The sequence below is a fragment of the Suricata suricatta genome, chromosome 8 (assembly GCF_006229205.1).
Source record: "Suricata suricatta isolate VVHF042 chromosome 8, meerkat_22Aug2017_6uvM2_HiC, whole genome shotgun sequence".
NCBI classification, from domain to species: domain Eukaryota; kingdom Metazoa; phylum Chordata; class Mammalia; order Carnivora; family Herpestidae; genus Suricata; species Suricata suricatta.
In genome coordinates, this window is record NC_043707.1 from 111,013,143 (window position 1) to 111,040,941 (window position 27,799).

The 27,799-nt window shown below is 40.9% G+C and overlaps 1 protein-coding gene and 1 long non-coding RNA gene across 10 annotated transcripts in view; one reads left to right on the top strand and one right to left on the bottom strand.

Annotated features, from left to right (window-relative positions):
* The window catches only part of NFYC (nuclear transcription factor Y subunit gamma), a 67,219-nt gene extending 45,512 nt beyond the window's left edge, over positions 1-21,707 (bottom strand). For 3 of the 9 annotated variants that reach the window (XM_029946042.1, XM_029946039.1, XM_029946038.1), the window contains exon 1: positions 21,495-21,703. The gene's annotated coding sequence lies outside the window, so the exon portion shown is untranslated. Of the gene's footprint in view, positions 1-5,029; positions 5,229-21,494 lie in introns of those variants that run through there. The other 6 variants (XM_029946047.1, XM_029946046.1, XM_029946043.1 and 3 more) reach the window with 4 other exon arrangements.
* Positions 21,270-27,427, top strand: LOC115297879. The gene is made up of 3 exons (XR_003911505.1): positions 21,270-21,398; positions 23,938-24,175; positions 27,230-27,427. It is a non-coding gene; the product is annotated as an uncharacterized LOC115297879 (long non-coding RNA).
* Positions 27,428-27,799: the final 372 nt, after the last annotated feature.

Here is a 27,799-nt window from a genome sequence, read left to right on the forward strand (position 1 = left end):
GCCCCTCCCCTGCTTGTGTGTGCTCTCTCTCAAAACTACAAATAGACATTTACAAATAATTAATTAAATGAAATGAAATGAAAGTTTCAAGTAAATTATAGTCTATCAGAGAATATGCAAAATAGAAACAAAACCAAATCCGCAACCACATGTACAGACACAATATAACTCTGTTGGTGGTGAGATTAAAGTCAACCCAGTTAAAATATTATTTAGGAAGTATATAATGATTCCTATTTCAGTCTTGTCAAATGCTTAAAATGATCCTGAGGGGCTTATGGGTAGCACAAGTCGGTTATGCATGGGACTCTTGATTTCAGCTCAGGTCATGATCTCACAGATTGTGAGTTTGAGGCCCACATTGGGCTCTACGCTGACAGCATGGAGCCTGCTTCAGATTCTCCCTCTCTCCCTTTCTCTCTGCCCCTCCCTCGCTCATGCTCTCTCAAAATAAATAAATGTTAATAAATAAATAATAAAATAAAACGATCCTGAGACCTTTGTTTATGAAATACCAGCTGACTCACCTGAAGAACCAGCTCCAAACTTGTTTGGGAGTTAGCTTGTTTGTAAGATGTATTAACAACCACCACCACCACAGAAACAAAACAAAAACCCAACTAACTGGCATGCAAGTTGTTGTGTTTGTACACCTTAGTTTACTTCCTTGTAATATACAGAAGTAACCCAGCTCTCTGGGATGCCTCAGCCAGGTGGACACCATTAGCTTCCTAGCTGATTCTCTACTTTCTGAATAAGCAACTGGCTGAGGCAAGAAATCTTCAATTCCCAAAAGGGACTGTAAGTCTGCTGCCACAGCAGACTTTCTAACCAACACACTGCATATGGAGACTTCTAAACCTCTTACCTAGCCCATTTTCTCTGTTCCTTTTGTGTTCAAATAGCAAACCTGTACGAATATGCCAAAAGGAAGAGAAATATGAAAAATAAAAAGTAAAAACAACTTATACGAACTAAAGAAACCTGGAATGAACTAAGTGGGAACTGAATCTCTGAATTTGCACAGGCCAGTCATTAAAAAGCTGACATACTGGGGTTCCTGGGTGGCTCAGTTGGCTAAGCATCTTGACTTCAGGTCAGGTTGTGATCTCATGGTTCATGAGTTCAAGCCCAGCATAGGGCTCTCTCAGAGCCTATTTCAGATTCTCTGTCTCCCTCTCTCTACCTCTCTCCTGCTTGCGCTCTCACTCTCTATCTCGCTCTCTCAGAAATAAACATTAAAATTAAAAATTACCAAAAAACAGTTGACAGATGAGGGCACCTAACCTCTCTGGGCATCAACTTCCCCACTTTATAAGAAGGGAAGTAGACTAAATCCCTAAATGATTTCCAGCAGCTTAAGAGTATAAAAAAATTCTGTATGCATATATTACTGGGGATAGAAACAGGCAAAAACAAATCCGTTCATGAAGAAGACCGTGTATACACAATTAGCTTTAAGAATGCTTTCAGGGTTACTGATAACTCCACGAAAGTACATAGCATCTTTAAAAGGAGATCTCATCTTGTTTTAGGAAGAAAAAGCCCACAGTGACCATGACTGCTGTTTTCAAATATACACATCCCAGGATGTGGACTTTTATCTGGAGAGGCCAATGCCAACTTTGGCAAACCTTATTCTGTGTGAATGATTCTTTCAATGCACAGAAAGGAGGCAGACATCAATGCTGACTGACCACGCCTGAGAGGAAGTGACTTAATAGGACAGGAAATCAAACAGATCACAAAATATCCACTCCACCCCAAGGGAAGAAAAAGAGTCCTAAAAATAGATGACACAAGGCATGTAAAATGGGTGAGAAAGAACCCCCTCTGGGTTTCCACCATTTATCTTGGAAATGCATCTGTCACAATATGTGTCAGCTATGGGAAATTCATGCTAGTGTTTATATTTTGATGAGAGACCAATTTTTTTTTTTTTAGTTTTTATCCCACCATTTACTGGTTTGCTACTACTTTGCAAGCTATAACTACCTCCCAAGTTGAAAACTCTCACACACACACACACACACACACACACACACACACACAAATCATATGACCACAAAGCAAACAACAAAAAAATGGCTCCTGCTTACTTTACAAATATTTGGTGCACAAACTAAAAATGTAACCTCTGCTTAGTAAACATCTGCAACTATTAGAACTTACCTGCATTATAACACAAATCAGAACAGGTTCCCAGTTTTTAGTGTGAAAGGTTCCTAAATCTAGTACAAGTTTTAAGAAATCAGCATTCCCATTTCATCTTACTGAGAGACTCTTAATTTTTGACAAAGAGGTTAAAATTCTTTCAAAGGAATCCTGGTAGAGGAAGGTTGGATGGTCTCAACATACGAATTACATAGGATCATGTCAGCACAAACAGGAATATGCACGTGAAAGCATGTGCAACCAGCTTATAAAGATTTATGTCCAATTTAAGCAAACTCCTCTGTAAACATACTAAAATACCGGCATTTCTTCTCTCTGATGCCCCCATCTATCTTTCTAAATATTTAGCACCCCCCAATAGTCTGGCTTAGTAATAACTTATATTTATGTAGCAATTCACAATTTGCAAAGCACTTTGACATACATGAGCTCATTTGAGACTCACCACTAAATAGAAAGGTGCTATTTTTAGGCCCCATTTTTACATGTGAGGAAGCTGACACTAAATGGCTGACTTGCCCAAGCTCACAAAGCTGGCGATAGCGGAGTGGAACCTGAACACAGGTCTTCTGACTTTATACAGCCTGCTTTTGCTACTGCTCCATGTGACCTCATCTACTGTAATCAGAGTAAACAAACGCCAATCTAAGACCCCATCTAAGCCTCCCCATCCCCACACACCCACCTCTAGTCTAGGTTACAGTTAGCTGTAGAAGGCATTTGCTCCTTATGGAAGTACAGTTTCCTTCATTTTTCTGGGAAACATTTGTTTGGCTAAAGTATTAAATGAGATGACAAAAAGACCACTTGGCATATACAGAAGATTTCTTAGTCACCAGGGGCTCTGCAGAGGCATGCCTGTATGCATTTTTCCAGGTAGTGGGTCAGATTCTCAAGAGTCCATGACTCTGAAGAGGTTAAGAACCCAAGCTAGAGGCAATAGCTAGACCTCTTTCCAAGAAGCTAAATCCACAAAGTTCTCAATAGAAAGAGTTTTTATCAAGGCCTCATACTGTGCCCCACTTAACATTTTGCCTTGCCTGCTCCTGGCCTTCTCCCAGGCTAACAGTTTTAAATCATACATAAAACCTGGAGCAATTTGGTAACATATAAATCAATGACTTATAAAAAATAAATGGAAATTAATTGCCTGTAAAAATGTAATCCTTAACACATACTCCTTTCTCTTATGACTTAACTTTCCAGAATAACAGTCGTACCATAAGCATTCCAATTCTCCCAAAGTTTTACAAACACAACTGCTTTGAACTCCTGAAATGCCATTCTTCACTAAGAACCCTCTAGATTACACAGAAGACAAGGTAGCGTGCAAGGAATTCTGAATCAGTTAGGCAGTTCAATCAACTATCATACCAAAAGGATTTAAAATTTTTTTGCTGGGGGAAGGAACAGAGAAGAGTGGGAGAATGAATGCAGCCCCATTGTCTAATTGCTTGAAAACTCCTAATCTGAATCTATAAAATATTCCTACTAACCACTCAACTTGTACATCAGAAGTACAGTCTCTTTTCATCTTAAATAGAGCCTTTCAGTCTAAATCTGTATAAACAAACTTTGTCCTTCAATCTTTCAACTCCTCGGCAGTTTTTCAAGGTCACTTTTGCAAGCAACGACAGAGGCCTGTGTCTAGCAACTTTGACTGCTACACCACTCCAATTCGAAGAGCCCCAAATCTAAACCCGGATCAATCCTCTCAGGTAAATCCCTTACAGGAGAGGAAGCCAGCGGAAGGCAAATCAACACCCTCCAAACTTCTCTACTAGGGCCTGCTCCTTTTCCCTACCCAGAGATTGAGTACTGCTGGCTCACTGCTCCACACTGAGTCTGCTGCAGAAATGTTCCAATGACCTTCATTCCATATTTGCAAATAAGAAAACAAAGAACTGCTTTTTAAAATCAAGTGTATTATAGATGTTAGTACACGGGACAGAAGAGTGCACTATTCACAAAAACTGGCTGGTTACTGATTAGCAACCAGCATTAGCTTAGTATCCCTAAAGGAGGGGAAAAAAATATATCAAGGGCAAAAGACAGGGTTGTTTGTACTCTTAACTATCCTATTTACAAGCCTGCAGGTAAATCAGGATTTGAAATATTTCAAACAGAAAATAAAAAGCACTTTGCTCACATCATTCTAAAGAACCAAATCAATGCCTGACAAAATGTGTGAAATTGACAGAAAAAGATTTGCTCTTGTCACTGCCAATATAGTGGAAAAGTATGTTCCTTGCCAGCATTCTAAGCTCAAATGTGCATTTTAAAACAAAGACTGTTATTTAATTAATTGCCATGCATCAGAACAGAAGTAGACAGGTAAACCAAGAAAGTTACCAGGAGAATTTCACACTGGCATGTGGGCCTTCACCGTTATAAGCTGCATCTGTGCAAACCGTATTTTCACACAAATTTAGAACAGCAATAGTGTTGCTTCCACCTCTGAAAACACAGATGTCAACAAAGTGCATGGAAACAGAAAAAGTCTTACAACAACTCAGCTTATTCTGTAGGAAAGCTTCAGTGCACTTGAACAAAGGAAAATTAATTGGAAAACAGTTAAGTTTACCCAATGCAAAGAGAAAAGTGCCTTGTTTCTGTGTGCCCCTGAAAAATGATTAGTCTTTCTTCAGGTACTTGATCTTGTCAATACTCAGCTAGGAAAAGAAATCCTAGGTGAAGGGCATGCAAAATCTAAACAGAGCAAGGTATTCTAGGTGCACCAAAAGGTATGCATGGAATGTAAAGTGGCCATTTTCTGAAACAGTGCAACTTGTCTACACTCTCTGAAGCTAAACAGTTTCTACCATTTTAACACAAAACAAAGAATTAAACTTACCGGGAACTGCATTAATTTTACATGTAGTTATTTTTATCTCCTCGGACAGGGAGAATTTAAGTCACTCCTAGCCCTCCCCCCCCAAAAGGACGGAGGAAACAAAAGGCAGCAGGAGATGCAGAAACCTGAGTCTGGAATGTCCACTCCAGTGAAAACCCGAACAGCTGTCCCCCCACCCCCCAGCAAACTATTCGCCATTTTTCTTTGTCTTTCAGCTGACCCCTGCCTCAGTGAAAAACTCCGAGGCTCCAATGAAGCCCTGCAGCCTCCTTCCACTTTAACAGTCAAAGGCATTCAATCTAGCATGCTATTTGACACCAAACCTTGCCTCCGGAGTGATCCCATTGGCTGAGCTGCTTTATCAGCTAAGAACACAAAACCATGATTGGCTGTTCACGTCATCAGTTACCTCCTTTGTACACTTCCTGTTTTAAAGTTACCTTGAGAAGCAGAACAGGGGTCAGATCCAGACTTCAAACTACAGGGGACTTAAGGCATGGAAATGCCTAGCAAACGCACACAGCAGATGCACTGGGGTCTCTTGTGCGTCCACAAGAGAAACTGCACATTTACAATTGTTCTTAAAATCACATGAAAGGGTTGTTACAGTTCCCACACAAAGGGTTTCTTATTGGCTGTCAGAGTTCCATTTAAAAAATTTAAGGTAATTTAACTGCTTCTGATTGGCCATCAAAGATGTCTGTAAGATATTGCTACAGTATCCTATGGCAGTAAACCAGAGAAGCAATGTGCACAAGATCTGAAAGTTGTGCCTTAACTATCTATAGTTTTCTGTTGGGCATTAACGGAAGAAGAAAAAAAACCAGCAGTGGGCTCGTGGGCTCATCGAACAGTTCCAAAGAAAACATAACCTCTTTAACTGTAACAAAGAGTGATACCAATGGCCATACAACAGTTTGTAAGCTTTCTAAAAGGCATCTGTCATCATGTCCCTGGTAATTTTAAGAGCACATTATCAGTACTAGGATAAATCACCTAACTGTGAAACACAAACTAACCTAAACAGGAAAATTCTACGGTAATGTAAGAAGGTAGTGATAGGGACAGTGGCATTTCCAAAAAGTTCCAGGAACCCAAGAGGGAAATACAATGATAAAGTGCAGGGAACACAGGCAAGATAGAACACCAGTGATTATATTGTTTAAAGCACATTATAGTTTGGATTAATTTATTTAGGACAGTCATAAAATGTTGATTTGCTTTTAATCTTACAGAGGCCCGATATCATGGAAGATAAACTTTTCTACCACATTTTCAAGAGTAAGTAGCAGGGATGAGCTCAGGAGAGATACTGTAAGAATTGCAGTCATGGAAGACATTCTGAGGTGCTGAAGTTTGCCAGTGGTGGTCAAAGATTTGCTTATGGATTCTGGGCCCAACTGTTGAGTTTTAAGAGGAGCGTCCTAAAAAGCTGAACATCAGTTACCATGTCTTTTTTCTTTTCTTTTTACAAAATATTCAAACAGAAGCACTGTACTATTACCAAAAGTTTTTAACAATCTCCTTAGAACTGCTTCGTCCCACAAAATCCAAGCATCCCAGGACTAAACAACACAACTGCTTTGTTGAAAGAAGACCTTCTCCAGAAATACCTCAGCTGACCTTACATGAAAAGTCATCATGGGCATATGCAGAGATCTGGCAGAATCCTGAAATAGAAGCAAGGTGGTCGGGGTGCCTGGGTGGCTCAGCTGGTTAAGCCTCTGACTTCAGCTCAGGTCATGATCTTGCAGTTCATGGGTTCGAGCCCCACATCGGGATGTGATGACAGCTCAGAGCCTGGAGCCTGCTTTGGATTCTGTGTCTTCCTCTCTCTCTTCCCCTCCCTGGGTCTCACTCTCTCTCACACACACACACACACACACACACACACACTCTCTCTCTCTCTCTCTCTCTCTCTCTCTCTCTCTCTCTCAAAAATAAATATTTTTTTAAAATTAAAAAAAGAAGGTAGCAAGGTAGTCCACCTAATCACCTTGCCATATTAACTTCTCTACACACATTCTACTCATACTCACACTGCAATGAATGAATTTCTGAACACTAGTTAGTGCCAGGTTCTACACTAGGTATTTTACAGACTATCCCTCTCTAATCCTCACTATCTTCTTTTATATGTTAGAAAGAGTAAGGTTCAGAAAGTTTAACAACTGGCCCCTAGCCATACATCTAGAATGCAAACTCAGGTCCCAACCTAGGGTGGTATTCTTTCTATTTGTATTACAAGGCTGACACCAAGACATTGGGCACTGCAGGGTACATCCAAGGAAATACTTAGGGGTCACACATATGTACAGGTAGCATAAACTATTAAACCCAACCTCATTAATCTAAAAATTAGAAATCTGACTGATGTTGAACTTCACCTGATGGTTAGAGACCTAGCTGAGTATGTGACAAAAGAGCACCCTATAAATTGATACACATTTTACTACTGAAATATTAGGAACATTTAACTAGTAGCAAATCACATTTATAATTTTTCAGGACTTGAAACAACTAAGGATTCAGTCACTAACGCATAAAATAAAATGTGAAGGGATTGTGTGGCCATGTTACTGTGGTCTCTAAATAAGAGTTTAGCTGTAGAATGGGTGCAGGAAGCTACAGAGCTGCAGGTATTCTAGTTCTTCGCTCTAAAGTTTAGATCCCAGTTTCTGAATAGCTACCAGCCTGAGAAGAGAAGGCAGAAGGCCAAAAAGCCAGTCTTTCAACCCCTCAACATGGTGGGGTCACATCAGCTAGAAGGAAGCAAAGAAGCTTATAGGAGAGGTGAAAGCAGAAGAACAGGGAGGACATTCACACCGCTGACAATTAGTATCACTATGGCAAAACAACTAAGCACCTGCCTTTTATGGCTTAGGAGCTGCTTCCTGCAGGGCTGCAGGGTATGCTACAGATAGAAGAGAGGCCCTCCTAGTAGCTTTGGGGCCTTAAGGAGAGAGACATTTCTGAATCTTAACCCTGCATAAATCAGATACAGAATCAGGCAGACCTCATTTCAAACTCTGACTCCTCTGCTTACTAACTGTATGACATTGGACTAACCCTGAGCCTCAGCTTCCTCATCTGTAATATACGGATATCACCACCTATATCACATAGCCACTGTAAGGATTAAATGAGTTAAAACATGGAAAGTGTACTATATGGTGCCTAATAAGCACTGAAAAACTGTAAAGTGCTGGAAGTCATCCAGTCCAAACTCCTTGCTTTATGCAGGGTTAAGATTAGGCAGCCCTGCAGGAAGCAGCTCCTAAGCCATAAAGGGCAGTGTGGGAGGACTTCCAGCTGCTACAAAAAGTCTTCCCCACGCCTTTCCCAACTCATCGATTTGGTTATTGTTCCACATACCTATCCTTTGATTCTGTGTTTGATGTGCCCAATTAAACCAAACATGTCCCTTAATACTCTATGAATGCCTTTGGATAGTTTTTATTTGTTCTTGGGAACTTTGTAAGAAAACCACTCGAACCCCTATTTCTCATCTCATCACCAATAGCCACCTTCCTAGAATTCAAGCTACTAGTGGGAAGAGAACTGAAATTACCCTAGAATTTCCATCTGGCAGCTTATTATACTATACTTACTTACTTACTTACTATAGCTTTCCATTCTAGAGCCTGTTGTTACTGTGGACTAAGAGCCTCATGGGATCTCTGGAATTCCAACTCACATTCTTCCCTGGTCCTGGATATCAGCAGCCCTCTATAACAGACAACTGCATTGTCTTCCCCGAAGAAACACCCAGATCACTAGGAGGCAATATGACTGCCTCTGGTTACTTGGTTCAAGTTCTCAAAGTAGGCAAGGTGGGAAATGATCCTCTTGGTCAAAAAACTGACTCTGAATCATAGTTACCTATTTACTTGGCTGTATCAACTGGCCAAGTTACTTAACCATCCCTAAGCTCACTTCTTGATGTATAAAATGGGGGGAAAAAACAAAACCAACCCATGGGAGTGCTAACAAAGTAAGGTTAAAGCACTTGCATTAGCACCTGGCATGTGGTAGATACTCAATTAACATCTAAATATACACTTGACTATAGCACTTATCACACATCATAATTACTTTTAACTATGTCTCTATTACCAGAGGAAGGCTTCTTGAAGTCAGTGGCTGTGTTTTATTTCTATCTACATATATCCCCATTATATCAAACCCATCCTTAGCCACAGTGTCAACGAAAACTAGAGAGTGTATGTCCCATCTAAAGGGGCAGCTACTATTCAGCTCCAACTGACTAAGGCCATGAATACTAGTCTGCTGCAGCAAGAGCCTCAGAGTCAACAAGAGAAACAAAAGCCAGGTCCTGAACACAAAAATTTCATGCCAGAACAGCTCTTGATCTGGCATCCTGAGCAATGACTGAAAGACCAGAGTTATGGCAGAAGTTGGCCTTAACCACCCTGACAATTCTTGTCAAGGACAGAGTCTTGTTCAATCCCCCAAGATTACCTATATGGGAGGTTATGCTGTATCACATCAGAAGCAGAAATAGCAGCAAAGAAACTGGGCTCTTCAGTGCCCTGAACAAACATTTTATTGATGTTGTCCCTAACTGACTCCTCTGGGCTTAGTAAAGTAAGTACACTTGGAAGCCTCAAGAAATATCAGAGAACCTCTAAAGAAAAATAAACTTTTCATATGCTGTGATATGAACACAAAGTCATATTCACTTGACTATTAAATACATTGTGTGACTTATATACTAAGCTGATGAGACAGATGTATATAGCAGTATTGTACTGATGTTGTTATACATTAGGAGGATGGGGTATTTTTTAAAGAATACCTTCAAAGGAACCGCTTAGAATCAAACACTGTATTTTGCTTATGTCAATTAGAAACAAGGCTGAGATAGTCTCTTAATATTAGATAATACTATACAAACTGCTTTGTAATGTTTTTTTCACTTAAAAAATGTGAACAAATTTCCATATCAAATCTATATCATTGACCATTATATTCCATTGAATAGCTGTACCATAATTTTCTATCAGTTTTATATTAATAACGTCAGTGACTTCAATTTTTTTTAACCTTTTGATGTATGACACACCCTTTTTATTCTAGTCTCAGGTATATAACATAGGGATTCAACTCCTCTCTGTGTTATGCTGTGCTCACAAGCACAGCTACCATCTGTCACCACACAACACTATTATAGTATCACTGACTATATTCCCTATGCTGTGCCTTTCACTCCTGTGATTTATTCATTCCATAACTGGAAGCCTGTATTCACCCGTTTTGCCCACCACCCTCCACTCTGGCAACAATCAATTTGTTCTCTGTATTTATAGGTCTGATTCTGCGTTTCTGTTGTTTATTCATTTTGTTTTTTAGATTCCACATATAAGTAAAAATCATATAGTATTCGTCTATCTGACTTAGTTCACCTAGCGTGGTATCTTCTAGGTCCATCTATGTTGCTGCAAATGACATGATCTTGTCCTTTCATATGGCTGTGTAATACTCCACCATGTGCACATGTACACACATCTTCCTTATCCACTTGTATACTGATGGACACTTAGGCTGCTTCCACATCTCTCTCAGCTATTGTAAATAACGCCAAGGCTGCAATGAACACAAGGGTGTAGCTATCTTTTTGAATTAGTGTTTTCATTTTCTTTGGGTAAATATCCAGTAGTAGAATTACTGGATCATACAGTATTTCTACTTTTAATTTTTTGAGGGGAAAAAACGGCACACAAAGGTTCCTTTTTCTCCACATCCTTGCTAACACTTATTTCTTATCTTTTTGATTTTAGCCACTCTGACAGGCTTAAGGTAGTATATTTTACTGTGGTTCTGATTTGAATTTTCCTGATGATTAGTAATGCTGAGCATCTTTTCATGTGTCTATTGGCCAACTGTATGTCTTCTTTAGAAAAATGTCTTTTCGGGTCGTCTGCCCATTTTTTAACTGGATTGTTTATTTTTTGGTGTTGAGATGGAGACTTTTTATTTTATAGACTTTAAATATTAATCCCTCAATGTCTTCATTTTAAAATATGGTAAATAGCATCACAGAAAACATCTATGATGCCCATTCCTTATACTCTCATTATCCCTTCCAGAACCACTGCAATGGCTTCATAAATAGTATCCTTTTGTCTGGTTTAAGGAAAAAAAACATACAAACATAAAAGCCAGATTGTTTAAATGTTAAATCCATTTTCAATTTTGGTTTAAATTTTGTTTTTTAATTATAAGCAGACCAAAGAAAATTAAGGACTGCCAGATTGTAGCTTCTGACCCACTTCTTTCACCTGACTTGGTCCCGAACAACTGTTAGAAGTCCCGGAAAGATTTTAAGCAATGATAATATTAGATAAGGAATATAGTGCTGGTGCCCAGTAAATGGCTGCTCAACAAATTAATGGAGTAAACTAATAAATGAGACCTTAAGTTGATTATAAATTCTGAATTACTTTTAAATGTTTATTTGAAAGAAAGCAAGAGAGAGCCAGTGGGAGGGGGCGGGGGGTAGAAAGAGAATCCCAAGAAGGCTCTACACTGTCAGCACAGAGTCTGATGTGAGGCTTGAACTCATGAACCAGATCATGACCTGAACCAAAATCAAGAGTCAGATGCTTACTGACTGACCCATCCAGGCACCCCCTGAATTACTTTTTTAAGTTTATTTAGTTTATGTGAGCAGCAGATGGACAGACAGAGAAGGGGACAGAGGATCCAAAGTAGGTTTCATGCTGACAGCAGCAAGCCCAATGTATGCCTCGAACCATGAGACTGTGACCTGAGCCAAAGTCAAACACTCAACCAACTGAGCCACCCAGGTACCCCTGAATTACTTGTTTTTAAAAAATAAATTATACTCTCCAAAGCACAAATTGAGACCAATGGATGGAAAACATTCTAGAAAACTATTCTATTCTCTCAGAGCTGTCCAAAGATGGCACAAGCTGCTTCAGAAGCTATGGAAGGGGTTGTTAGCACAGGCTGTTTGAACACTTGACAGGAATATGTAAAGACAAGATGAAAAAGAGCAGCCATGTGGAGAAGCAGGGGGGAAAAACCAGTTTTTGCAGCTAGACAGATTTAGATTCTAATCCGTCCTCACTTCTTTTTAGCAGAGTTACCTCAAACTAGTTATTTAACCCCACTAGGCCAATGTCCTAAACTATAAACCATCTGGTAAGGCTGTAGAGATTAAGGAAACTTTCACTCATTCAGTAAATACTTATGTGCAAGCATTGTGCTAAGATCTGGGGATCCTAAATAACAGTCTCTGTCCTCAAGGAGACTAAAGTCTATTATAACAAAGAGGAAAATTAAAATGGGCAATGTAGTGTTATATGTTATGAGTTACAACAGGAGCAAATGTACAGTATAGGACATAAGCAAAGCCCCCTAGCCCACGACCTAACTCAATTTCAGGCCAGTCAGAAATGGCTTCTTGGGAGATTTAAAATCCTAAGAATAGGAACTTAATGAGACAGACAAACAAACTGCATGTGCAAAGGCCTGGAGCTGACATAAAGCATTACATTCCTGGAAGGGCTTTAGTTTGATAAGGCAGTAGCCCAGGGGCAAAAGGCTACAAGTTAACCTAGAAAAGTGAACAGGTCTGGACAAGACTAAGATACTAGAACTTTATTCTAAGGGACAACACTGAGCCATTGAAGAGTTTAAGCATGGGACTGGCACAATCAGAATTACCCTTTTAAAAAGTCATTGGGGTACAGTACCAAGAAGCAGACAGGGCAGGAGACTGGCAGCGCTAGACAGACAGCTGGGACAAGACAGAGCAGTACTCTAGTTACCGGAACATGAAGTAGTGCAGATGCTGGAAAGTAGATGAATGGGAACTATTAAGAAGGTAAAAAAATGACTCAGACCAGTGGTTAATAGTGCACATAGAATAACAACACTGACTGATAAACAGCAAGTGCGCTAACAAATGGCAGCTGCCATGATTATCACTGATATTGGCCACTGGGTTAGATGACCTTTGAAATCATATTTGCCCCTAAGCATCTATGTTACTTTGGAGACCTGTGCTGTACGTTCCCCAAAAAATCCGTTTCCACTGCTGGCCAAACTACCCTATACAAAAAGATTCATTTTTCACTCATAAACTCTCTGCACTAGAATTGCTCAACTGGGGCCCCACTACACACCAGTCATAACATGAAATACTTATTGGATGTTCTCACAAACATGGTTTCATGGCCAAAATGTTCAAGAAACACTGCATTATGCATCCTCTCTCCTGAAGGGTCATACAGCACATAAACACATAGGCCCTGAACACTAATTCTGCAGTAAAGAAACGCATTTCACTTTAGCCATCATTTTGTCAAGGATCCTTTTTTAAATTCCAGAGGACACTTATTACGTTGTATAAGACCTAATGTCCACTGAAACAGTTTAGGAAATGCTGCTCTAAGCTGCCTTACAGATTTTAGTGGAATGAAGAGATTATAGGCAACTCTATTCTGACCACCTTCCAAAATGGTTGGAGTTTTACACACATTATGGCATTTCTCTTTTAATTTAGTCCTACTAAAAATGACATTAAATATCACCATAAATAGCAATCCTCTGCCTCCCAAATTACTGCCAACGAATTGTGCTTTGCTTTTTAAAAAGGCCACAACGTTGTCAGCTGATAATGAGCAAATTCTAAGCCACTTACCCTTCAGGGTACAGTAATAATTTTTAAGACAGTTAAAAATGACAAAGATGTTCAACTGTGCAGATTACACGTACTTTCATTTTCCTCTTTTAAATGAATAGATCATGCCACTAGTGAGGGGATAGGTCTTCTTAACATTGGGCAAAGAATCTCACTTCATATCGATCATTGGACAATTTGCAGCTCCTGAGAAAAGGGTGAGCAATAATAGAAACTGTGAAAACCTTCAGTACAGGAGTCCCCCCTTATCTATAGGAGATACATTCCAAGACACTACTCACCCCCCACCCAGGAAATGCCTGAAACTGCGGATAGTACCAAACCCTATTTACAATTCATTTCTTCCATACATACCTATGAGGAAGTTGAATTTATAAATTAGGCAGAGTAAGAAATTAGCAATAGTAATAATAATTATAAAATATACTATAACAAAAGCTATGTGAATCAACATGATCTCTCTCAAATTTTCTTACTGTTCTGCACTCACCCTTCTTGTGATGCTGTGAAATTATAAGATACCTACAAGATGAGCTGCAGTGAGGTGATGGACAGGCATTGTGATAAGGCATCAGGCTACTACTGATCCTCTGACTGTCATCTGCTTCTGGACCACAGTTGACCATGGGTAATGAAATCGCAGAAAGCGAAACTGCAGGTAATGAATGGGACTACTTTAATAGATTTAAGTCAGCGACATCATACAAAATATTCTATTCTCCGATATCATTCCCTATGAGTCACTGAGGCATTTATTGAAGCACTGGTCAAGATCACTATTTATAGCTCATACCCATGAATGTACTTAAGATTAATTCTTAGATCTCATCTATAACAATATACTATTGATTTTAAATGGAGAGTATTCACCTAACTAGGACACCTTATATACCATGGACATGAAGATCTGAACCTTTCAGATAAACCTATTCTACTGGAAACATTCAAATGCAAAGGTTAGCCTAGTCCCTCTCTCTAAACTGCACCTGAAGTTTAGCCATTAGAAAGCTCTCACAGTATAAAAGTACACTGAATTTAGAAGTAATCCATCTGCAAACAAGTAAGGACTTAAAACAGAAAAACAACTCTCACATTGAAAATGAGCACAAATGTGGCCTCACTCTTATCAGGTACATCACTGCTAAAACATGGAAAAGTGTGGGAAGGGTGCAGCAAATTTTGCAACCTGGCAAAAAATTTCTGCAAGCCAGAGAGATTTTTTCTTTTTTTCTTTTTTTTTTAACATTTTTAATTTTATTTTTTAGAGAGACAAAGACAGAATGTGAGCCAGGGAGGGGCAGAGAGAGAGAGGGAGACACAGAATCTGAAGCAGGCTACAGGCTTCTAGCTGTCAGCACAGGGTCCAACGCAGGGCTCGAACCCACGGACCATGAGATCCTGACCTGAGCCGAAGTCAGACACTCAACTGACTGAGCCACAGAGGCGCCCCAAGAGATTTTCTTTCTTGAACCATTCTACAATGTTGTCTTTCTGCTTACTTCAAAGAAAATGTTACCTACCAGGTACTACAAGCCAAACTGACAGTCTGACTTCAACTTCTACAATTAGAAAAACAATTTTTTTAAGTTTGTTTCTTTATTTTGAGAGACAGAGACAGAGAAAGTTCAAGCAGGGGAGGGGCAAAAAGAGAATCCCAAGCAGGTTCTGCACTAATGGTGCAGATGTGGGGCTGGATCTCACAAACTGGGAGATCATGACCTGTGCCAAAATCAAGAGTCAGACTGAGCCATCCAGGCACCCCTAGAAAAAATGTTAAGTGACTATAATGCAAATCTTTCTGGATTGAAGGATAAAACTGGTTGTTCTGATTTTAGTGATTATCGCTATTTGGCAAATGTGGAAAAGTTCTCACCTCATCAGTATCATTACCACTCAGCACCTGAGGATGAACAGAGGCAATCAGGAGACAACCTAACTCTGAAACAGATGACCCTACTATTTTGTGCATTCACAAATAATAGACACTGATAATAACAGAGATCCACTATGAATCAGCTTCTGAATCACAACACCACAACTAAATTAGGTTATTTCTTTCATGACAAGTGGTTGTTCCCCCATGTAGAAATCTTACTGTACATGAAAGAATAGATAGTTACAAAAGCCCTCTTCATTGGGAAAGCTTTAACAGGCTGACAGATTTTATGCTATGCTAAAAAGAAAGTGATGTGTTCCCTCACTAAGGTCCATTTGGTGACAGGCACCTACCATATGCTGCTGTATTCATTTTTCATAACTACTCTGTAAGAGAGGTGTCATTACCACTACTTTATTTACATGGGAAGAAACTAAGGCTCAGACAGGTTAAGAATCTGACCCCGGGCTCAAACAGAGGGTAAAAGCATTGCAGACAGAATTCTTTCCCAGGTCTGACTCCAGCGTCAGCAACTACACTAACTCCTCCCAACGGCATTTTTTGGCCAAAGTATTTTAAATCCACTTCCTCCTATAATTAATCTACTTAAATTATGTTAGGTGCTTTGAGTAGCTGGGAAAATACTAAAGTGACCTTGTAGCCTTCCTAACTAGTCACAGCACATGCATGAAAACCTGAATAAACAAAATGAAAAGAGAGACTGGAAGACATCAGATAACTCACAGTCTGCTTTAAGCACAAGAAACTGAATGGAAAAGAACAACTTGCTGGCTAAAGAATGTTCTTCCTAGGTTATATGCCTGAGGCTGGAATAAACCTCAAGAAGGTCATCTGTATCTTTAATAATGTCCTCTGCCATTCTCCTTCCTATGAATGGGGCAAACTTGTCAAAATATAAAGGTTCCTTAGAGTCATCCCTATCATCAAGTTCCCAGAAGAGGCAATACTGCCCAGTGGAATGAGACTGGTCTGGAAATCCAATAATGTGGGTTAGACCCGGCTCTCCCTTTGCATAGCCAAGTGACCTTGTCAAGGTCATCACACTCTAGGGCCTCAGTAAAAAAGTACCTGCCTGAAAGAAATCGAAGGTCACTTCCTGATCTAAGATGTAGAAATTTTTCTTTTCTCCTAATATTTTATGGTGACAAAAGAACAGTGTTCAAGAGTAAGGGTTCCACACATTTTGCAGGAATTAAGAGTTACAGACCTGGGGTACCTGGGTGGCTCAGTCTGTTAAGCGACTGTCCTCAGGTCATGATCTCACAGTCTCTTGAGTTCGAGCCCCGAGTCAGGCTCTGTGCTGACAGCTAGCTCAGAGCCTGGAGCCTGCTTCAGATTCTGTCTCCCCCTTTCTCTGCCCCTCCCCAGCTCACACTCTGTCTCTCTCTCCCTCTCTCTCTCAAAAATAAACACACAGGGGCACCTGGGTGGCTCAGCCGGTTAAGCGTCTGGCTTCCGGCTTCCGCTCAGGGCATGATCTCACAGTTCGTGGGTTCGAGCCCCGCATCAGGCTTTGTGCTGACAGCTAGCTCAGAGCCTAAAGCCTGTTTCAGATTCTGTGTCTCCCTTGATATCTGACCCTCCCCTGCTCGCGCTGTCTCTCAAAAATAAATAAAAAACATAAATAAATAAATAAATAAATAAATAAATAAACACACATTAGAAAAATTAAAAAAGAGTTACAAACCTAAGTTTGCACCTGGGCTCTGCTACCTTGGGCGACCGTGAGCAAATTACCTAACCCTTCAGTTCCTTGACACATAAAAATAAAGATTGTAAAATAGTATCTACCACATACAGTGTATGGATAATATATATAATACATTTATACCCTAGCTGGTGCAATGTAAGCACTCAATAAAAGGTAGTAACTATGATATCATTCCTGAGTCTGATTCATCCTTAGTGGCTCAGCACCTCTGAACTAAAAGAGATGTGAATTTCAAAATTGCCTCAAAGAGACACCTGTAATAGCTCCTCATTTCACCTTGCCTCTGCATCTTTGTAAGTGGGGATAAGAAACCCTGTATCTTTTCCAGTACAATGAATCAGTTTTGACCAAGTGGAAAATATGTACACATGAGATAACAGAATTATCTGTTATAAGGATTTAGATAATAAGACATGAACACAGTTTGTTAAGTATTAAACATTAGTATGATGTCTGCTTAGAAGACAAAGCTGATGTTCTCAAGTTTTGATTTTTTTTTTTTTGATACAGAGAGAGACAGAGCATGAGAGGGGAGGGGTAGAGAGAGAAGGAGACACAGAACTGGAAGCAGGCTCCAGGTTCTGAGCTAGCTGTCAGCACAGAGCCCGACGCGGGGCTTGAACCCACGAACGTGAGATCTGACCTGAGCCAAAGCCGGAGGCTTAACCAACTGAGCCACCCAGGCGCCCCTGTTCTCAAGTTTTTAACATAAACTCAGACCTCCTGGAGTTCCAGATTTCTAGGGTGGTCAATTCCAGACGATAACAAGGCCCAGCAACTGGCCATGGATGTAAGGAGTTAATGGGAATGAATGTGATCACCATTGTTGAAGGGCAGGTAGTTATGAAATGCTTGCTGAATATGTGTTATGTTTGTTTTTGCAACTTTTCCAGACTTACTAAAAAAAAAAAAAAAACCTAAGTTATGGATGCCATAACATTCTTCATATTTGGCTAACTTAATGACTGAGCCAAATGAAGCTTAAGATGACCAATGTACAAAATACGGCAAGCCCTTACTTGTTCTTTTAACTCTATCTCCTACACTGCAATGTAACTGCAAATAAAAGGGAGACCCTCACCTAATGGCATCAAGTCACAAAGCAACTCAGACTTCCAAATCACTGGTCTCCCCTTGAAACCCGAATTACTTAAAGATTTCCGTACAGAACTGGGATTGTAAATATTTTGTTGTCTCCAGTTTTAATTTTACGCATCATTCAGGATAAGCATATACTAGAATCAATATCCCACGGTTTGAAGAAGACGCTAGGCTTCTGGACAGATCCCAGTGTTTGGAGACAAATATCTAAAGAACTAGTGATATTTGAAAAAGCTCCCAGGTGAGTTCTTTATATACTTGGTAGTTCCTCACTCCTTGGCATTAATCACTTCCATATATAGAAAGACTATATCAGCAATATTCTAAAGCCTGGTTTTAAAGAATGCAGATTCTTAAACTTTCTGTACCTACTTTTCCCTATTATCTACCTGGCTTCAGAAAAACTCCAACAGTTTACTTTTTAATCTTTCTCTACACAATAGAAAACAAGAGATATGATTTAAAAACCTAGTTGAAGAACCTATATTCTACATGGCTCCTACTCTGTGGTCTGAATCTTTGAAACAGTCCAACAAACTATTAATTATATTCTCCTCACTCAATACACTCCTAACACCCAGCAATTAAAATATAATACTATCTACCAAGAGCACACCGTATACACTGGATGTTAGCTAACCTGACAATTATATTTTAAAAATAAATAAATAATAAATAAAATATAATGCTCTCTGGAAGGTTGACTAATCAGGTTTATATTGATAACATGACATAACAGATAACACTACAGGTTTTGCCACGGGGCAACTTGGATTTGAATCCCAGTTCAATCACACAGAAGCTGGACAAGCTACATAACCTCTCTGATCCTCAATTTTGTCATCTGCAATATGCAAATGTAATGCCTACATAATAGGAAAAATGTGCCCCGAAATGTCAATTTCCTTCCTCTATTACTTTCCTCTTCCCTCTTGAAAATTTTGTTGCATTCACAAACTGACCAAGTTTGAAAACCGGAGAAGTTTCTTCAAATTGCTACAAAAACAGATGTGTATCATCTATCTAAAACTAGAAAGGACCACCTAACACAGACAAGGAAAAACAAATTAGGAAACTTGAGAGATTTAACATAAATGTGTTTCCATGATCCCTAAACCTTGGGAAAAGCAAATGTAGAACAATTCAAGTCACAACAGTAAAATGGAAAATGATAAAATACCTCCAACAAGCTTACTCTAAACTCTTGATTAGAATAAAAGTTTTGTGAAATACAATCCAGAAACTGTTGACAAATCCTGTTACTCAAAACAAGATACAAGAAACCTGGCACCAGTTTATTTTCCTTCCAGTCTGCTTATTTCTTTAAAAAAAAATTTTTTTAAGTGCACATGAGGGTGATTGTACTTTTCAGGTATATATAAAAGAAAACAGGGGCACCTGGGTGGCTCAGTCTGTTAAGTGTCTGACTTGGGATCAGATCATGATCTCACAGTTCCTGAATTCCAGTCTCGCATCAGGCTCTGCACAAGTAGTGCACAGCTTGCTGGGGATTCTCTCTCTCTCTCTCTCCCCGCCCCCCCAACCCCACTTGCATGCGCATGCACTCTCCTCTCTCTCTCTCAAAAATAAACTTAAAAAAAAAAAAAAAAAGAAAAGAAAGAAAACAAGTAAGTAAAGGTCCAAGTCCAGGATCTCTGTTAAGCTCTCTTCCACTAAAGAGGAAACTATCAATATCTATTCAGCAAATAAATGCCAAGTATCTAATATCTGCTAGCAAATGAAGCTTTAGAAACTCAGCCCTGACATGTATCCTTCCGAATACAGGAGAACTTCATATAACAACATCTCAAAATTAGCTGCAGGGTCCTGAGACCTGATAATCTACAACTGCTCCCTTACTATAATTCCCAAGATTGAAAATGTCCCCCAATGCTTCGCACTTCCTCATTCTTCTACATCTGTCACTTACTTAATGCTGTGCCTCTTAGACTTGGCGAAAGACCCAGCACATAGATCTAATAGGATCCATCTCTCGAGTTGGGTCTGTTTATTTTCTCCTCATAGCATATCCCAGGTCTGTTGACTTTGAAACCTCACTTTCCATGCTAGCACTCTCCAGCAAAATCCTTGATCTTATCCTATCCTTTAGATAGGTCCCTAAGGCCCTGATGCCTTTTCTTCCTATACCATGCCCTCAGACCTGACATCCATGGACATCAAGGTCATTCACAAATTGTGTTAAACTCTAGTCTCTTAACTATAGAGAAGAAACTGCTGGTTACCAGAGAGGAAACAAGTGGCTGGATGGGTGAAATGAGTGATGGGGATTCAGGAGTGCCTTCCCCATTATGTGCACTGGTGCTGGGAATTGTTGACTCACTATGCTATACAGCTGAAACTAATGTTAACACTATGCTAACTATACCGGAATTTTTAAAAACACCTCCAAGTCTAGCATTCTTGGATCTCAAAGACCCTCTCAGTCCCTAACTCAAGTTTGCCAAGCATGGCATCCTCGGGGCTTGTACGCCACTATATTGGGCCACGTAGGTTCCACAGAGGGTACCTCTGGAGTTAGGAGTGCCTCCCACTCCGGGCCGTGCACAGGCTATCCCCACAGCACCTGCCAGGCCATCACCCTGTCTTCTCCCTCAAGGTCTCTACGCTTGCCCCCGGCCCCCAGCCCACGCCTGCACCTGAGGGGGTCACCACCCGGCCGCCCAAACCCGAAACGCGCTCATCCCCGCAGCCTCCGATTCCTTCATCACCCCCAGGCCTGAGCCAGCGCGACCAATAAGGTGCCAGGTCCGCGGCCTCCCCGCCACCGACCAATCACGAGCGAGCCCCCCCGCAGTCGCCTTCCGCCAATGGGAGAAAGCCCGCGGGCCGGGCCGACAAGCCGCACGGACCCCAAGAGCGCGAAGGCGGCGACAGCGGCGGGCCTGCGAGAACACAACATGGCGGCGGGCAGGCCGGACCAAACTGTAGCGGCGGCCCCGAGAGGGAAGTGAGGTCTCCGCCGAAGGCGGGAAGCGCTGCCCCTCCCCCCGCCGCCACCGCTCGCCTCTCACCCTCCCTCCCACAGCCGCTCCCGCACACTCACACTCCTCTGCTCAGGAGTCCAGGGAAGAGCAGGAGCCGCCCCCGCGCTCCTGCGGAGTCGGGCAATGCGGAGGCCTGAGCAAAGCGGAGGGGAGGGGGAAGCGTGCGTCACCGAGAACGGAGAGCGCGCGAAGCGGGGGCACAAACAAGATGGCGGCTACGCCGTTTGCACGGTCTTTCCTCCCCCTTCCCCTCCCCCTCCCTTGGCGCCTTGACTCCCAGTATCTCGAAGTGCGCAGGAGCTGAGTTGTTTGAAATCTCGCGAGAATTAGGAAGGGTTGACGACCTGGGGAGGCGGAATGAGATCAGAGAGCCTTCTGACCCCACCCCCTTCTAGGGGTTTCGGAGGCGTTGCCCGGTGGCTTCCACTGGGAGTTCTATGCTTGTGGACTTTTGATGTAGTGCACACCTTGAATGTTAGGAAATACGTTTTGGGGGGGGGGGTTGTTTGTTTAATTTGGGAGAAAAGAGCTGAGGGACGAAGGACGATATGGGGATGCCAGATTACGCGCGGGTAAAGAAGATAGCTACCAGTACCATAAAAGGGGATTTAACACCAAAACTGTAAAATTATATACTCCAGAGTAAAGAACTGCACCTCCCAAGAATTGTTAGCTTGCAACCTTACGTCGATATAGACACTGCTTTTCTCATTTAAATGCAGTTTAAAACTTAAGACAATTATGGGCTCCTGGGTGGCTCAGTCAGTTAAGCGTCTGGCTTTGGCTCAGGTCATGATCTCGTGGTGCGTGGGTTCGAGCCCCGCGTCGGGCTCTGTGCTGGCGGCTAGTGGAGCCTGTTTCAGATTGTGTCTCCTTCTCTCCCTCTCTCTCTCTGACTCTCAAAATAAGTTAAAAAAAAAAAAACATAAAAACAAATTTTTAAAACTTAAGAGAATTGAAAACCCCAGCTACAGTGGGCATTACATCTTTTTATCTGTTTAATCTCCATTACCACTTGATCCCAAGGCATTAGTATTTCTGTTTTACAAATGATAAAATTGATGCTCAAAGGGTCAAGTGACTTGATCAAAGTCCCACAGCTAGTTAAGTGTCAAAACTCAATAGAAGTAGGTCCAAAACCTGTAGATAAATTCACCAAATACGTATTGAATGGAACTATCTACATTGAACCAATGCATTAGGTGTAAGCACAGAAAGAAATGAAACTACTCAGGCTAGTGGTCACCTTGAATTTTGTAAATGACCTTGGAGCCTTTCCGAAACGGATTGCAGGGGTCTTCTACAACGTAATCAACACACTAGTATTATTTTTTCCCTTTGAGTGTATGACCCCGGTGATAAAGGTGTTGAGCGTACTGGAATAACCCCTTGACTTGAATTCAGAAAAATTGTTTTCAGATCCAACCTGAATAAATCTCACTTCAAGCACTCAATAAATATTTGATGAATGAATGAACAAAACCTAACTAGCTGTAAGACACCTGACTTCACCGAGTCTCAATTTCTTTGTCTGTAAAATGATCTAATTCCTATCTCCTGGGAGTGTTGGGGAGATTGAATGAAATAGTGTAAGGGAGAGTGCTTTGCAAATTGCAGAAGTGTCATAAAGAAGTTAGTGATAATGATGACATTTTCAGACATGAGAAATGGCATTAAAAATTCAAAACAGAGATGGGGCGCCTGGGTGGCTCAGCTGGTTGACCATCTGACTTCCGCTTAGGTCATAACCTCACAGTTGGTGAGTTCAGGTTCTGCATTGGGGCTCTCTGGGGTCAGCACAGAACCTGCTTCGGGTCCTCTGTCTCCTTCTCTCTCTACCTCTCCCCCACTGGTACTCTCGATCTCAAAAAATAAATAAACATTAAAAAAAAATTTCAAAACAGAGAGACCCAAAATAAATAGTATGTTAAGATGGTACAAAGATGAGCTTAGCTAACAGGAAAAAGCTAAGTGAGTTGATCTACAAATAGTCAAGTTAATTATTGCATATACTTTGTTGCAAAGTAAAAATGTGTAGGAACCAGCACATTAGTATTATTAGATATTGTTATTAGTAAGTATTGACAACACATAGGGGCTGCAGTTTTCCTCCAAGAACCTGGAAATCAGGTTGCCCTGAGAATTGAACTAATAAGAATTTACACAGTAGGGGAAATCAGCCTAAGGTAATCATAAACATATTTAACAACAAGTAGTGCTCAAGCATTAATCTAGTAGATTTGCAGTCCATAAACCATCCTGGAGAGATCTTTCTGTGTTAGATATTAACCCTTTAGTTGCTACTTTGTGAATGATAATTCCCAGGAGTAGGGAGTTCTCAGGGAGCTTGGGACAGGAAGCATTTATCAGTACAAAACCATTTCAGTATTTTAATAGTATCATAACTGGTACCAGTCATATTGGTGCACAGTCTGAACACTGGCCCTTGTTGTAGACTATTATCAATATTTCTAAAACCCTGCTTATCTGATCTGTCCCTAGGAGATCATACTTCTCACACTAATGTCATCAAGCTTTGCATTCTTTTGATCAATGAAATGTGAATCAAAATGGCATGAGCCACTTCTGAACAGAAATGTATGAGCCATCTAAGGATTCCACCATATTATTTTCTTCTGCTGTGAGAGCAGCATGTCCCAAATAGAACTGCTTCTCCAGGGTTGGTCCCAGAATGAAGATGTGCAGAACCACAGCTAATGTACATGACCTGTAATGTAAGGTGAGTGAGAAATAAGCCTTTGTTATAAACCAATGAAATTGGTTTAGTTGTTTGTTACTGTAGCATAATCTAGCTAGCCTCAGCTGACTAATACAACCCTAAAATTAGCTATCCGTTACAGTAAGCCAAGAGCTTATCTACAAATATGATCAAAAAGCAAACCAAACTCTGGGCTAGGTCATACAGGAGGAATCTCATGAAGGCAAATGTGATTGTAATTTAATAAATAGATGCCTAGTCAATCTCATCAACCAATTGTTCTGTATCCTATTTGGAGACAGATTCTGTGAACCAAAGGGCTTAATCAGCCATGACAGCCCAAAACAGGGCAGTCACAGAGGCAAACATTAGCATTGCTCTTCTAAGCCCTGCCTCAGTCAAGCTGACCTGAACATTAGGATTTCCTTGTCCATGCCATCCCTACAGTGGGTGAGAGTATCTCAGGCTGCCTCAGCTAAGAAATTCTTAAGGTCAACCTGCTTCCCTGGTGTGAGTCTGTGCTCACCCAGCAAACATCTCACCTGTGGGGACAGAATTTAGTGACTCAGTACTGAGAGCATCCCAGTTCTTTGGATAATTATATTTTTCATTATAAATCAATCTATTGGATTCTGGCTTATATAACTGTCAGTTTCTGTGAACTTAGTGGATACAAGAGCCCCCTTGAGAGATGATTCCACTCTGCTTAATTATTAAAATCAGGCTTCTGAATTGGCAAAGCTGAAGACCAGTTCTGGGATGTTGGTAAATTCCTTAAAGTTATAGCACTGTAGAGGGACCTGGCTTGAGAGCCAGCTAGACTACCCTTGGCTATCCCGCTCTGTCTCCTTGGGTGCCTTCGGTAACCCAAAAAGAAATCAGTAAGGGGTGCCTGGGTGGCTCAATCAGTTGAGTGTCTGACTCCTAATTTGGGGTCACATCATGATCACACCATTCGTGGGATGGAGCTCCACTCGGGTTCTGTGCAGATAGCAGGGGCTGCTTGCAATTCTCTCTCTCTGCCTCTCTCAAAATAAATAAGTAAACTTTAAAAGGAAAAGCAGTAAGTGTTAAAGACAAACATAATTCACAAGCTATAGGAGCTCAAAAAGGGGACTGATTATTTCCACTTAGTATGAAACTGAGGGAGGAGTTCAAGAAAGATTTGCAAGGATGTGACCTTTGAACATGGTCTTGAAAAAATCAGAACTAGGGGAAGAGCACGCCCTTTGTAAGTGGCCACTGGAGCAAATATAGGAAGCAGGAGATCACCTGAGGAAACGTAGAGTGTGAGGAAAACGAAGGAGAATCATCTGGAAAGTTACATATGTCAGATTAAGGCTCTTGGGTTTTATTTTCTGTTAAGTAGTGTGGAATTTTTTTGGTTTTTGTTTCACCACTTTAGCCATTTTTTTAAACATAATTTATTGTCAAATTGGTTTCCATACAACACCCAGTGCTCATTCCAACAAGTGCCCTCCTCAATGCCCATCACCCACTTTCCCCTCTCTCCCACCCCCCCATCTATCATCAGTTTGTTCTCAGTCTTTAGGAGTCTCTCGTGGTTTTTCTCCCTCCCTCTCTGTAATTTTTTCCCCCTTCCTCTCCCCCATGGTCTTCTGTTAAGTTTCTCAAGATCCACATATGAGTGAAAACATATGGATCTGTCTTTCTCTGCCTGACTTACTTTACTTAACATAATACCCTCCAGTTCTATCCACATTGCCACACATGGCCAGATTTCATTCTTTCCCATTGCCATGTCCACTTTAGCCATTTTAAATTATATAGTTCATTGGCATTAGGTACACTCACATTGTCGTATAAATATCAGCACTATCCATCTCCAGAATTGTTTCATCATCCCCTATCAAAACTCTATACCCATTAAACAGAAATTTCCCATCCTCCAGCTCCTGGTCACAACTGTTCTGTTTTCCATCTCTTTGCATTTGACTATTCTAGGTATCTCATGTAGGTGGACTCATTCAATATTTGTCCTTTTGTGTCTGGCTTATTTCAGTTAGCATAATGTATTCAGGGTTAATCCACATCACACCAAAATTTCATTTCTTTTTATGGCCAAATGTAGTATTTTTTTAATGTATGTATCACACATTTTGTTTATCGTTTATCCATAAATGGATATTTGTGTTATGTCCATCTTTTGGGTACTGTGAATAATGCTGGCTATGAATGTTGGTGTACAATTATCTGAGGCCCTGCTTTCAATTCTTTGGGGTATATACCTAGAAGTGAAATTTCTGGATCATACGGTAATTCTATGTTTAACTTTTTGAGGAACTGCCGTGCTGTTTTCCACCATGGCTACACCATTTAATATTCCCAGCGATAGAAATTTTTAAAAAGGGACTGACATGATCAAAACTGCATTTAAAGACAATCTGGCAGAGATAATAAGATGGAACGAGATTGTAAAATGACCACTGAAGCCTTTCACAGTAGTTCAGGAGAGATGCAATGAGCTCCTGAATACATCAGTAACAATGAGAATGGAGGGAAGAGGGTACAAGTGCAGAGGTCATATTTCAAGGTAGGATTGGAAGGACTGGACTACTGATTGCCAGTTTCAGGGGATGGCGGAGAGGAGATCAAGAGGTGTTTAGTATGACTTCTAGGTTTCACAGTTAGGAAGATGGTAGTCTCCAAATAAAGACTTCTGGACTTTTCCAGAGAATGGAGAAGTCATGAGTTCAGGTTGGAACATGTAGAATTTGAATTATAAATGAGACATTGTAAGCTACGGGTGGACATTTATTGTCTTGCCTGTTCAATGTCTTTACCCTTTCAACTGTAACGGCACTGTACATTTTTTCTTCTTTTAGATTGTAGAACCATCCTTATTTATCTGCATGTAGTGCTGGGCTGAGATGGTGTGTGGCCATGAGAATGCACTTTTCAGATCTCCAACTGGGAGAAATGTAATTCAGCAGCAGCCAAGCTGCTGAGCTATGAAATCTATCACCCATCACTCCCAAGCTTCACTCCCCATGGGCTGGTCCTGGCCACTGACAGCCCAGCAGGAATTTCAAGACAGGATTTTTTTTTTTTCAGGATAAATGGATACTCTTCTGATGGGCAACTTTGGCTCAAGGACTCCTCAATGGCCTTGCCAGACTTTCCTGAGAACTACACTGCAGTCTAAGACCCTTCCACCTAGATCTCCCTCCTTCTCTCTCCTTTCCTCAGCGTCAGATTTGCATCACTGTCTGGTGGTCCTCAGTCTCTCTCAGCTTCTGCACCATTTTCTCTCACAAGTGTTTTTGGCAATAAATCCTTTGCCCTTAATCCTGCCTTGATATCTGATTTTCTGAGGATCTGAACTGGCATAAGGGGAAGGAGGATGGGATATTTCCTTCCACAGTATACCTTCAGTATCCCATCAGCCATAGGGATAGGCATCTGACCCAGTCTGACTGATCACAGTGATCCCCACATATTGGCCCAGTGCCTCCTTAGTCTCTCAGTGTCATTCATTCTCAGACCATTAGTTATTTGGTCCACCTCACCCACAGGCACAGCTGCTGATCAACTCTGAGGTCTCACAGCTCTGCTGCCTGAGGCCAACTAATGGCAAATGTGTATTCTATGGCTTCTGCAACTTCCAGACCCTGATGACACACG